Consider the following 13,328-nt stretch of genomic DNA (forward strand, 5'->3'; position numbering starts at 1 on the left):
ATACTATTCACTTATTCTCCTGTATATCTCTGTGAAGCCTTAGTAATACAGATGGAGAACAATTTTTGTTTTAAAACTTTTTATTGAGAAAAACGGATTTAACAATACACAGGACCAATCATCTGATGATAAGATGACATTTATAAGTACAATAGTCTTATGACAAAGAAATAGAAATACACAATGTCTGTATGTCATATAGAACATAAAATGATCAAATTGAATATACATACAAAAATATGACCTAATGAAGGGATCATTGATCCATAATAACCATGCAAAATCACAAAGTAACAGGTAGGGAATTGTACCATCAAAAAGAGGATAGGCTTCATAATACAGGACAATTCCAATCTACTTTTCAATGTCTTGTTTCCAGATTTTATCTCTTAGTTAAGAGCATGCAGATGGAGAACATTTTTAGGCTGTCTCCACAGAGCTGTGTTGTATGATTTTATGCTGGTGATTCATATTGCCATAGTGCCTGTTTACTTAATTTTTTTTAATTCTTTATTTTCAAAATCTAGGACATACAGGAATACTTCAAACAGGACAATAGTACATAGGCTGCGTTTGCTCAGTAAATAGGACTCGAAGCCATGTGTCATGGTCTGGAGTCAGACTAAGAGGCCAGTAGCTATAGCAGTATCGAGACACCTACCGACCAGCTGGATAAGTACAGAAGAAGGTCACCCCAGTGGATGACATGGGCTCACCTGAGGTGTGGAGTTTAAGTACCAACCAGTGTTCACCACAGCGATGATGGAGATGGGTTTTGCTGCATGTTAGTACCAGGTTGTGGTCCTCAGGATCGCCCCACCAGGAGGTGAGAAAACCGGGGTCCAGAAGCAGATATAGCAGGCAGGCATAAGCAGAAGCGTAATCAGTGAGAAAGCCAAAGGTAGGTAACAAGTGGTTGCAGGGTGGGATTAGGCAAAAATGAAGTTGAGGAACAAGCCAAACGTAGGTAACAAGTGGTTGCAGGGCGGGATTAGGCAAAAGCGTAGTTGAGGAACATGCCAAAGGTCGGTAACAAGAGGTTGCAGGTTCGGATGAAGCTGAAACGTAGTCGAGGAACAAGTCAAGGGTCAGTAATAAGTGGTAGGGAAGATATGGACGGCAGCAGGAGTTACAAGAGTGAGATATTGGCAGGAGAGAGAACGATAATCTGGCAATCAGGATGTGTAGAGACATGGCTTAAATCAGAAAGTTCATGGGAGGTACAAGTGGTTAAAAAAAAAACAGGGATCAAGGCATGATTATTTAAGGAAGGAAGGAGGAAGGAGTTGTCAAGCATCCCAAGTGGCTCAGCAAGAAGAATCAGTGCTAGATACAGCACAGTTTACAGGTTTAGACCCAGGTCCTGACACCATGTTTACTTAATTTGATTCCCTAGAAAGCTACTGTGGAGAGCAGTTTTTCAATTGCTACCAGAGTACTTCACTGATTAGGAGCTCAGAGGTGATGACGGGGGGGGGGGGGGGGGGGGGGGTTGTGTCGGGGCAGTATTTACAGGAGGGTAGTGCGAAGGATATCACAGCAGGCACTATGTTCAGGAGTCAAGTGAATCATTATGCATTTGGCACCCATTAAACTGCAGGATACAGTGTGTGAAAACAGATACAGAAGAAAGAATAATATGTGTGTGTGCTGAAGGGGGGAGGACCAGGAAAAGACTGATCTGCACAGTGTCAAAGAGAAAGTAGAACTTAGAAATTAGAAAAAATATAATGTAGGAAAGGATTTATACATGTATACCACAATCGGCACTTTCAGAATAATTAATATTAATTTTTATGGGTTCCCTAAAGCACAGAAAATGAGTAGCTTGTACTATGACATACTTAACTTAAACTACATTATGAAAAAAAAATGGAAACATTGTGCACTATTGAAATAAAATTTAGCTTTACATATTTAAGGCCAGCATCATGTTGTGGGCCCTACATTTGAACATGTACTGTATGTGAAGTTTTAACTTTTTTTGTTTTTGATATAGTAAGGCAGTGGTAGAACCCCTGTCTGGCCTTTATTGTCGTTCTGTTTGTCCTGATGACCATTGTCATCTGTCAGGAGCATATAGCGTTCCTGCTCCATCAGCTGCTGGTCTCATTCCAGCATTCTGGTTTTGGTTGTGATACATTCTCCCTGTCTGCCTGTCCACCTGCAAGCTGATTGATATGGGCAGTTTCTGGGTGGAGACCAAACCTGATTTAAGTCAGCCAAGCTTGCAGTCTCATGTTTGTGAGATTGTGCTTAACATGTGCTGCAAGTGCCCTGTTTATCTGCTGTTTGGATTTCCCAGTTTATGACTTTCAATTGGAGCTTGGATTACTGTCTGAACTCTGCCTGCCTTTTGACTATGGATTTGGCCCTGACAATTCTGAACCTTGCCTGGACTGCCATTGAATTTCTCTGCCTGTCTGTCAACCACAAATACCTGTTTGTTGTGCTCAGTTCAAGAAGTGGTAGCCAGGTGCTATAGCATGTGTATACGTCCTGGGGACAACCTAGTACAGGTAGGCCTGCATGCCTTATGGGAAAGGGGGCTGCTATAGATCAAGAACACAAAAGCCAGCTATAGTTTCTGACCACCTGCGTTAGGGGTAAGCGTGACATTATCAGATTGAAAGTGAAAGTTCAGAATTTAAGATTATATCCAGATTAGGAATAGAGGGTTTTTTGCTCTTTTTTTGGGAGATTTCCTCTGACTTCTTGTTTCTTCTATGGGACAGAAAGTGAAGGGAAATTTCCCCAACTGGTCACAGGCGGCAAATAAACATGACCATTCCCTACTGCATCACAAACAAACAATTTTAGTTTCATAAACTTTAATGCGAAGTTCTGGCCCCCAGGAAAAAAAAAGTAAAAGTCGACAGCTGCAAATACTATTAGGGCACTTACCTGTCAAGGCATCCAGCAGTGCCCTGACTGAGCTGACTCTTCAATCAGCTGTTGGGTGTTGGCATCACCATCTTCACTAAGGGAAACCAGCAGTGAACTTTTGCAGAGTCATTGCCGCTTTCCTACTGGGCATTTGCAAAGCACTGTGCTTTGTTAATGGGCCGCAGTCATCTGGGACCTGCTGAGTTTCCCAGAGGGTTGCGGGCGGGGGGGGGGTGGCAAAATCAGGTATCTGCTCTACCCCAAAAGGTGCTAAATCTGGTAGCTGATGGGAGGAGGAGACAGATGAGTTGAGCTTGCACTTTTGGGTGGAACTCTGCTTTAAGAACTGTTTTTTTTCCCCTACAACCATTAATCAGATTCAGACTGTTAGGATAAGGATATAAATGGATGATCTTCCGTCTACTCTCTTTTTTTCATACAGATGCATTGATGTTCATTTTTCATCCCTCAATGGATAGATGAAAAACGGACAAGTAGCACACTCGTGTGAAAGGAGCCTAACGTTTCAATGTTAATGTCTGAAGCTAAAGACCTCCAAACTTCATGTGGCCTTCAGATTAGCCCACCAACAGTACATGGAGAGCTTCATGGAATGGGTTTGCATGGCCAAGCAGCTGCATCCAAACCTTACATCACCAAATGCAATGCAAAGCGTCAGATGCAGTGGTGTAAAGCATGCCGCCACTATACTCTAGAGTAGTGGAGATGTGTTCTCTGAAGTGACAACTCACACTTCTCTATCTAGAAATCCAATGGACGTGTCTGGGTTTGGTGGTTGCCCTGAGAATGGCACTTGCCTGACTGCATTGTGCCAAGTGTAAAGTTTGGTGGTGTGGGGTAGTTTTTCAGGGGTTGGGCTTGGCCCCTTCGTTCCAGTGAAGGGAGCTCTAAAGTTGTCCGCATACCAAAACATTTTGTACAATTTCATGCTCCTAACTTTGTGAGAACAGTTTGGGGATGGCCCCTTACTGTTTCAACATGACTGCGCACCAGTGCACAAAGCAAGGTCCATAAAGACATGAATAAGCGAATTTGGGGTGGAGGAACTGGGACTGGGCTGTCCTGACCTCAACCCGATAGAATACCTCTGGGATAAATTAGAGTGGAGACTACGTGCCAGGACTTCTCGTCCGAAATCAGTGCCTGACCTCACAAATGCGCTTCTGGAAGAATGGTCAAACATTCCCATAGACACATCTAAACCTTGTGGACAGCCTTCCCAGAAGAGTTGAAGCTGTTATAGCTGCATAAGGTGGGCCAACTCAATATTGAACCTTACGGACTAAGACTGGGATGCCATTAAAATTCATGTGTGTGTAAAGGCAGGTGTCCCAATACTTTTGGCAATATAGTTTATCTCTAGTTTCTAATAAGAACAAATTGACACATACAACTCTATTAGGAAGATTAGGTAGTGGAATAGAGAAGACCTTTTCGGTTTAGTCAGAGCTTCCTATGTCAGGGCCCCATCAGGGACTTGCTTGTGAGAATCAGCCAATTTATGCATCAGAGAACAAATAGCTCTAGCTTAACAGCCATCCCCTAGTCATTTGGTATTTTGGGATTTTGCTGCATGCCTGAACAGTGTAGAGCTATTTTTTTTAAAGCTGGAATCTAACTGGATATAAAGGACACACAGCTCTGTATTCATTTATTAAGTCATCAAATGTATGTAATAAATGAAGGCTGTGTAAGTATATGAATTTGATCTGGTGTCTTGTAACCGCTATACAGCAGAGCTCAGACTTGGAGATGGAGACACATGCTGAAATGAGGAGACAAAGTGACAAAGAGGTGAACTCAGTGTGCTGCTTCTCCTTTAATCACATGGTGGGGAAGAGACCTTTATTACTACTTAAAATGGCACCATGGGCAGCACAGTGGCTAAATGGGTAGCACTACTGCATGGCAGTACTAGGATCATCGGTTTGAATCTCAACCACGTCACTACCTGCCTGACTTTTGCATGTTCTCCCTGTGACTGTATGGGTTTTTCGTCCCACACTCCAAAGACATGCTGATAAGTTAATTTGCTCCTGTCTAAATTGGCCCTACTGTGCGTGTGGATTTGGGATTGTAAACTCCTTGAGAGACTGATGTGAATGTATAGTATACAATACATGTACAGTATATATAAATTGACAGCGCTATACAAGTACCTGTAATTTAAAAAAAAATAGACTGAAGTCAGGGATACTCACCTATTCCCCAACGGACCAGCGCTTGTGAGGTCCCTTGCTGGCGTCATCTGGGTGAAAGTCTTTGGCCATCTTGATTTGTGGTTGTGGGATGAGGTCACTCCTGTGCATGCATAGGAGTTCAGTCAGTGGCAGAACTACCAGGGTTGCAGAGGTGGAACTTTCAACCGGGCCCTGGCATTCAGCCACCATGGGGGTGCTCAAGACAGGAGGAAATGGGCCTGCATCAGAACATGTGAAAAGGTCTCATGCATGGCCCTTTATGGTCCTACAGGGGGACCCTTTCTGCAATCTTGGGTAAAGGGCCCTGGGATAAGTGGGTCAGGGGAGCCGTTCATGCTTTCTTGCACCAGGGCCCTGAAGGTCCTAGTTACGCCTCTGAGTTCAGTTATCCCAGCACACAAGCCCATTGCTGGAATATATACTGAGCTGCACATTCTAAGGAAGACTGTCAGCAGACAAGTAGGTTTATTTTAATAAATAATTAAAATAGACAGCCTGCCTGCTCGCAGTTTTAAACTTTTAGTTCCACTTTAACCACATCCTTACCAATGGCTACAACATGTTTGTTCTATGGACACAGCTGATCACATGAGGTAAAAGGCTGATGAACTACTCCTTTAAGGCAATTCACAACTTTTCCAGCAAAATCATATACCCTATTTAGCCCAGACCTGTTAAATATTTAAAGTGTTACTAAACCCAGGACCCTGGATTCACTATATCTGGTCTCCCACAGTACACACAACATGGAAATGCAATTATTTTAGTAAATATAAACTGCTAATACCTTTTCTCATCAGAAGTTAGAGCAGTCTTGTGACTTCTATCAGTGTCCAGCAGAGCACTAGCTAAAGCTTGTAGGCGGAGTTTTCTTTCTGCTTTAGGAACCCCTGACCTCTGTCTGGACAGTGCTGATTGTCCCTTTGCTGATCACAGGAACTCTCCCAAAAAGAAAAAAAAAATCTCTCTAGCAATACACACCAAACTGAGCATGTGCAAAATGCCTACAGTTCAGTCTGCCTTCTCTGGAGATAAGAGGTGGTTGCTTGAAAAGGGGAGGATCAGAGAAGAAAGGATCAAAGGGCCTTTTTACACAATGTAGAGGATTACCCCCTTAGGTTTCACAGTCAGTATAACAAGCATGTTTTACTGTATATACAGACTGATTTTACTTTTGTGGGTTTAGTAACACTTTAAATAACTACTTGAATGATTTAACAGGATATCTAGAACAGAACACTGTGGTCTTTCAGTAGTTGATTATCATCCTAATGCCATCATGTATGTTAGCAGTAAAAACCTACAAGTATTATCAGCACTTAGGTAATCATTCTAAAACTCACAGCACTGGGATCAGTCCATTGTGAATGTGTAAAGGATAACTTCACTTTTTGACCAAAAATAACAAATACACTTTTTTTGCAGGTAAAAAAAGAATGTGCATTTATTATTTTAGGTTGTAGGAGCCTGGAAAGCATTGCACCAGCGATCAGCAGATCACTGGTGACATGCTGCAGACCTGTCAGAATATCTGCTTGTCATACGGGATGTAAAGGGAAGCAGATATACTGACAGGAAGATTCAGTGAACTACCGCGGCGCTCCACAGTGCTGTGATAGTTCATTGAAAACTACAAGCTGAGAGCTTCTAAGGCTGTAGGGACTTGTAGTTCATTCATTCATAGAAGCCTGTGAATGAATGACGTGGCTGCATGGGTGGAGCCCCGCACGGCCACACTGCTTTTAAAAAGTGACAGCTGTTATGGGGAACTTCTCCCTGTACTGCTGTCACAGGGAGGGGAGGGGAATCGGGCAATACCTGCAGCATTGGGAACATGTTACATGTTCCACCCTAAAAACAGATGTAACGTTCCAAAGGTGAACTTCTCCTTTAAAAGTGTTTCAATTTTGTTCCACCTCAGGATAATTAGGTTCATTAGGTATGCCTGGTATGCAAAACAAAGTCCTTGACAGGGAAAACTGATATTGTAGAAGTATATAGGCCTCATCTATACTGATAGTTGGCTTCCCTGACCCATGAGCAACCCCCACTTAAAGGATACGTTCACCTGTTTTTAGGGTCGAACATATGACATGTTCCCAATGCCGCAGCTGCTGCACGACCCCACCACTTCCCTGGCCCTGTGACAGAAGTATGGAGAGAAGTTCCTCGTAGTAGCTGTAATTTTTTTCAAAACGTGTGGCCATGTGGGACTACAGTTTTTGTAGCTGCTGACTTTTAATTTTTTATACAGAAAATTGTTATTATTATACAGGATTTATATAGCGCCAACAGTTTGCGCAGTGCTTTACAAAATGAAGGTAGACATTAAAGTTACAATACAATTTGGTAGAACAGGAAACAGAGGGCTCTGCTCATTAGAGCTTACAATCTAAGAGGAAGGGTTGAGTGATACAAAAGGTAATAGCTGTGGGGGATGAGCTGATGGAGGAAATAAAAGGCAGATCACTAGTTAGAAGCAGGATAGGCTTCTTTAAAAAGAAGGGTTTTCAGGGATTGTGCAAAGGTGGATAGATTAGGAGATAGTCGGAGAGATTGGGGTAGGGAGTTCCATAGGATGGGAGAAGCTCAAGAGAAGTCCAGAAGGTGAGCATGGTAGGAGGTTACGTGAGAAGTAGAGAGCAGAAGAGAGCAGTTTGGTTGATATTTTGAGACCAGGTTGGTGATGTAGCTGGGGGCAGAGTTGTGGATGGCTTTGTAAGTTGTTAGTATTTAGAATTTTATCCATTGGGCGAGTGGAAGCCAGTGGAGGGATTGGCAGAGAAGGGTGGCAGACACTGAACGGTTGGTTTCAATCCACTTTATCCACTGAAGAAGGGTCCGTACCGATTTTGTGGGGGACCTGTTTTTTTGCTAAAAGAAGGAAGTCGGCTGGAGAATGTAATTTAGCATTGGCTCATTCACGCCTGAGTGCGTTTTTTGCACGTTCTCACACAGCATGTTTTTGACAGCCCATTCATTTCCATGGGATTCCCAATGCTCTGGAACATGCAAAAAAATACTGCAAGCATATTTTTTTTTTTTAAATCGTGCTCCAGACAACTGCATGGAACTGTGGTACCATGCATTTTGGTGGCCACAAACAATCCCGCATTTGCTAGATGTGTGGGGGAGCCATTAGGAATGAATGGTGCCCACAAGCATCTGCAGAGCACAGCACATTTCCATGTGGATCAGGAAACTCACTTTTCTTGCACTGCGCATGGAGTGAAGAAACGCACTTTTCCCGCACTGCACATGGAGTGAAGAAACGCACGTTTCCCACACTGCACATGGAGTGAACAAGCTCAAAAAGTGACTTTGGCTGGAATACATCATGCAGGTGGAACACTTCACTTGCACATTTAAGGCATCCACACACGTTGAAATGAATTGTGTATTTGTGTACTTTTTTTGCATTGGTACATGTCCCCCATGGCCACATACACTTGGCTTGTCATGCAAACAATCCTTGAAAAAAACTGCTCCCTCAGGCGCTGCATTCAGGGTTTGTGAATTTCCCTTTGGGTTCAGCAATCATAAAACGAACCGAACTTTCCCCAGTTCAGTTGTCGTTGGATTATAGTAGCTGCATTTCATGAGTGGGCAGCTTTATAATATAACTACAAGCAAAACTTTTTTTTTAGTTGTGGATAGAGTGGAGGGGGATTAGAACACCTGTCAGGTTTTTACTTCTGTCTGTGGCCCCGTAATGGAGATTATCCCTTCGTCCCATTTACCATTATCACCATAAGTGGAAATAGATCTTAAATTTTGTGTTGTCACCAAAACAGGAATACAGGGGACATGTTCCAGGGGGCTTACTAGTTCTCAATGGGGTAACTAGAACCTTCAGGGAGCGCTGAACAGAAAAACCATGAAGGGCCCCCTGGCTGGGGCCCTTCCCTCCGAGCCCAGTGATGGAACTCCAGGGTTGAGCACCAGTGCGACCTTTGTGATCCTGGCACTGGTGTCAGTAGTTTTTTTTTTATTGTTACTTTATTTATTTACATTATTTTCTACAAATGTTTTAGAGCCCCATTGGGGGGCTTTGGTGAATTATCAGGACTCTAAACAGACCTTTGATGTTTCACTTTTGAGACAGAAAAAGGAAATTGAGGACAAAGCCCTCCATTGCCATCTCTGCAGCCTCAGCTGCACAGAATGAATGGACAGGAATAGGTTCTGTACAGAGCTTCCCATTCACACAGTACAAGTACCGGTCACTGACTCTTCATTCAGAAAAGGAAGGGGCAGGTAGATGACATATTTATTGGCCCCTTTCCCATCCTGACAGCAGCCGGTGGGAGAGGGGAGGGGGGAACCCTGCAGCACCGTGGGGGAGGAGGGGGGCTGGGAAAGAGCTCAGGGGGCCTCCAGAGAGCACAGGGGAGGGGGGTAGAGAGCACAGAGGGGTACTAGGGAGCACAGGGGGTCCACCAGAGAGCATGGGGGGTGTGCCAGAGAGCACAGGGGAGGGGGGCCATGGAGAGGATGGGGGACAGCAGAAAGAAGCTGGATAGGAGGTGCAGTAAGGGTGGCTGTATGTAGTTGAATCGATCTCCTGCAGTCTCTGAACGCCGGATTCTCCTCCTCTCACTCCCGCAGACATTCAGCAGCTTCAGGAGGAACATGGAGAAATCAATTCCTCTATATGCAGCCACCCCCGCCACTCCTCCTATCCAGGTGTACAGGGGGTGCAAGGGCCCCCCGCAGCATGGGGCTGGGTCGTAATTGCAACCCCTGTAGCTACGCCCCTGCTAGTTCTGGTGAATCTAGTGAGAACCAGAGATTTCTCTACTTTGGAGGGATTTTCTCTCACGCCCTGTTTGACTATGAGGACATGAAGTGAGGAAAAATCTCCCCAAAGGGACACGGCTGGCAAAAAAACTAACAGGGATTATAACCCGTCCTTACTCTATCCAAAAAAAAATAAAACTACTTAAAGTGATTGTAAATGCTATTAAAAAAACAAACATGTTATACTTACCTGATGGATTACACAGAACAGGCTCAAACCTCCTGTTCTTGAGTCCTCCACTGGTGCTTCTGGCTCCTCCTTTTCTCGGTATGCCACCATAGTAAGCTACTTCCTATTGTTGAACGTGTGTGCGTGTGCTTCTGACCTGGGCTGTGTGTGTCCATAGACACAGAAAGCACAGCTTGGCCCCACCCCGTGCTCCCTCATCACAGAATTTGACTGACAGCATTGGAAGCCAATAGCTTCCGCTGCTTTCAGCAAAGCGTGTAAGAGCAGAAAGAACTGCTACAGATGGGCACAACTCTGGATAGAGTGACACCTCAATATATGTATTAGGGGAGATGAGGGAGTGATACTGCTACCTAGTCATTTGTTATCTTAATGCAAAGAATTGTAGCACTACCCCCTTAGGGATTGCTAATGAATTAGGTCCCCCTATAGTCCCACACAGCCAGTCGTTCTGCATTTTCCACACAAGCTTGCATTCGGAGACAGAAACCAGTCCTTGAGCTTTGGTTTTGTTATTTTATTCAGGGGATTGTAACTTGGATAGGGTAAGGGGGAGGGGTATAGGATGCCCAAGGGAACCGAAATCTGAGGACAACTTCCTGAACTATTCACAAGTTCTCTTCTCTGACAGTTTTTGTTGGAGAGCGAGCCGGCATCTCCTAGTTGTAGCACCCCAGACCCTAGATGAACTCCTCTTCACCCAGCAATCTGGAGACTTTCTTCCTGAGCAAAGGATCTGGCTCATGTCCCTTTAATAGAGGTACACAATCACAAGTAGTGGGCTAATCTGGTTTCCCACCAGAGTGCTTCTTCCTCTATCCACCCAGGGGTGCAGGGTGTGCTCACTGAGATCCTCTCCTGTACTGTTTACGGGTTAGCTGCTGGTACCAGTCCTATCAGCCGGTCTGTTCCTTCCCTCACATACAGGTGGTCCTCTCTCAGGGACCATCCCTCTAGGCTTCCTGGCAGCCTCCCTCCTCCAGACTCACATCTTAATCTCTCACTCTACACCTCTCCCACCACCACACTCCTCTTACTGAACAGGCTCCTACACTTTTAAGGGTGTCCATCCCCTTGCCAAGCCTTCTGTTAAGAATTGGCTAGGAACCCTCAAAAGTGCAGCCAACCACTCCTCAGATCCACCCACTGCCTCCAAGGCCCTCCTCTGAAAGCCTTAGAGAAGGGGGAAATTCCAGAGGGGTTGGCCTGCAGAGTCTCTCAGCCCTGACCACAATTTGACCCCTCTGGCTATTACACCTAAGCTACTAACCAGCTCCTGTCTAACTATTAGGATCTAGCTCCCCCTAGCTGCAGTAGGAGGGTGCAACAGAATGAATTAAGGTACATGGATCCATATCCCACTTCCTAGATGACTTTTCCTCCTGGCTACCCTTCTTCCTCTCCTCTGAGCTACCCACCATCATCCTTGGGGATTTCAACATCCCGGTCAACCTCGACAACCTGGCCACATCCCATCTCCTCCACTTAACCTCCTCCTTTGCACTTGCACAGTGCATACAATCCACCACCCACTCCGACGGTAATATCCTTGATTTTGTCTTCTCCAACCGCTGCGCTCCCCACAACCTCACTAACACCCCCTTCCCTCTCTCTGACCACAACCTGATTAACTTCTCTATCTCCTCATCCTCCAACGCCTACCCCTCCAAATGTCACACTACTACCAGCCGTAACCTCCGCAACCTTAACCCTGCCCCCCTCCACTCTGCAGCTGATCAACTCCATGACAGCATCCTCCCCCTATCCTGCCCCGACTTGGCTATGACTGCCTACAACAACGCGCCGTCAACAGCCCTTGACTCACTGATCACACCAAAACCCTCAAAACCCTCAAACGACACAGTCGTGCCCTGGAGCAACTATGGCGCAAAACCAAATCCCAACAAGCCTTCACCCGCTACAAATCTGCCTTCCACACCTACACCTCCTCCCTCCACGCAGCCAAACAAGCCTACTTCCTGACCCTCATCAAGGCCCTCTCCTCCAATCCTCGCCGACTCTTCTCCACCTTCAACTCTCTACTCTCGCCACCCCCACCTCCACCCAGCACCTCACTCACTGCCCTTGAGATTGCCAATCACTTCAAAAACAAGATTGACACAATTCGCAAGGACATCGCCGCAACTCACACGCCCTCTCAACCCGTCCCCTCTCACACAGCTACCCCCTCATCCCCCCTCTCCCTTGACATAACCCGCAGGGACTTCGTCGCTGCTCAAACTCCCTCCAACCCCGTTCCCCCTCACTCAGCTACACCCTCATCACCCCTCTCCCACGGCCCCACCACTGCTCTGACTTCCACTTCCACCCCACCCTACATTCCTCATACTGCAGCCCACCCAACACTCTGCACCTTTGACCTTACTATCCTCTCTGATGCCTGCCTCACCACCTGCCCCCTCGACCCTATCCCCTCACAACTCCTACAACCTCCCTCCCCCTCTATCCTACACTCCCTCACCCACATCTTTAATCTCTCCCTCTCCTCCAGCACTTTCCCCTCCCCTCTGAAATCACCCCCATACTTAAAAAGCCCTCCCTGGACCCCAATGACCCGAACAACCTCAGACCCATCTCCCTGCTCCCACTTACATCCAAACTCCTCAAAGTGCCGAGTCTACACCCGCCTAAGCTCTCACCTCAACGACAACAACCTCCTTGATCCCCTACAGTCCGGCTTCCGTCCCCTACACTCCACCGAAACTGCCTTACTGAAATTCTCCAACGACCTGCTAACCGCCAAAGCTAATGGCCACCATTCAGTGCTCCTACTCCTTGACCTCTCTGCGGCCTTCGACACAGTCGACCACCCCCTCCTCCTCAAAAAACTATACTCCCTCAGCCTCAGAGATTCTGCTCTCTCCTGGCTCTCATCTTATCTGTCACAACGCTCTTTCAGCGTTACCTATAATGCTACCACCTCCCCCTCACTCCCCCTCTCTGTTGGGGTCCCTCAAGGCTCCGTCCTTGGGCCCCTTCTCTTCTCCATCTACACCTCCTCCCTTGGCCAACTCATACACTCTCACGGCTTCAACTACTACCTATATGCCGACGACACACAAATCTATCTCTCAACCCCCCACCTCACCACCTCAGTCTCCGCCCGAATCACACACCTGTTGAACGACATATCAGACTGGATGTCGCTCCACTTCCTTAAACTGAACCTCTCCAAAACCGAGTTTCTTGTCTTCCCCCCAGCCCGGACA

This window comes from Staurois parvus, unplaced genomic scaffold (genome assembly GCF_062004578.1).
Source record: "Staurois parvus isolate SC_StPar_1 unplaced genomic scaffold, SC_StPar_1.0 ptg000234l, whole genome shotgun sequence".
NCBI lineage: Eukaryota > Metazoa > Chordata > Amphibia > Anura > Ranidae > Staurois > Staurois parvus.